Source organism: Elephantulus edwardii, unplaced genomic scaffold (genome assembly GCF_000299155.1).
Source record: "Elephantulus edwardii isolate Elephantulus edwardi_28Jun2011 unplaced genomic scaffold, EleEdw1.0 scaffold00128, whole genome shotgun sequence".
Classification (NCBI taxonomy): Eukaryota; Metazoa; Chordata; class Mammalia; order Macroscelidea; family Macroscelididae; genus Elephantulus; species Elephantulus edwardii.
Window position 1 is genome coordinate 3,159,622 of NW_006399878.1, and position 999 is coordinate 3,160,620.

At 32.3% G+C, this 999-nt stretch overlaps 1 protein-coding gene across 1 annotated transcript in view; it reads right to left on the reverse strand.

Moving 5' to 3' along the window:
- ZDHHC2 (zinc finger, DHHC-type containing 2) overlaps positions 1-999 on the reverse strand; it is a 101,653-nt gene that overhangs the window by 35,549 nt on the left and 65,105 nt on the right. The window lies entirely within an intron of this gene.

The window sequence follows — 999 nt, forward strand, 5'->3', positions numbered from 1 at the left end:
TATATATTCATATACAGAAATGAATGGTGTTTGAAATCTCCTAACCTCACTAATCATTAGTTACTGTTACTAGGAAGAGGAAATAATCATAATAAAAACAATATCTACTGTTCAGATGTTTCTGAAATTCAGAAGAACAAAGTATTTATAGGTCTTTCAAAACTGTAAACTTATACTAATAGAGAAAACAGGCAAAAAAGGAACAGCTTTGATGAATGAGCAATTTTTCATTTTGATAACATTAAGAATAAAAATAGGAATGAATCTATCAAGTACTTTTCTTCATTTAAGTGAGTTTTAAACTTAGTGATTTCATTACATAGCTTCTCCAGTACTTAAATATTAATTCTCAATTTTCCTTCTTATACTTTCATGTTAGCTTTAAATAAAAAGTAAAAGAGTAACATTTATTTGAGCAAAATAAACACATTTGTTCTCCGACCTAATAATCAAAAGATCAGTTATAAAAGTCTTTTCCAGCACTTAACAAATTTTCTTCCAGGTACCATAAACAAGAGTATTAATTGTACCATTGTTTGAAATACCAAAAACTAAAATTAACCTAAATACCTACTGCAAAATGAGCAGAGGCAGTGTGAGGCTGGCTAAGTCTGACTGCTACCTGCTTCATAAGAGAGAACTGTCCCCATCAATAATACCTATAGCTGCTATGTCAGATACAAGATCCCAGTGTGAAGAGAGCTCTCTTATATTGATCCTCCAGATGTGCTGATTTATGAGACCATGCCTCTGCAATTAAGGTAACTGGAGACCAGAAAGGGTAAAGTAATGGCTATAAAACCATTTGGCTAAACCAATGGCTAAAAATTTTAAGCTAATACCACACCTACCAAAATGATAATGGATAAATAAAATGTATATAAACTGCCAGAAGTCCAGGCTAGTTTAGAAGGGGTCATGGTACTAGGGATATTGTAGCTGATGTTAGATGGATCTTAGCTGAAAGCAGAGAATACCAGAAGAATGTCTATCTGTGTT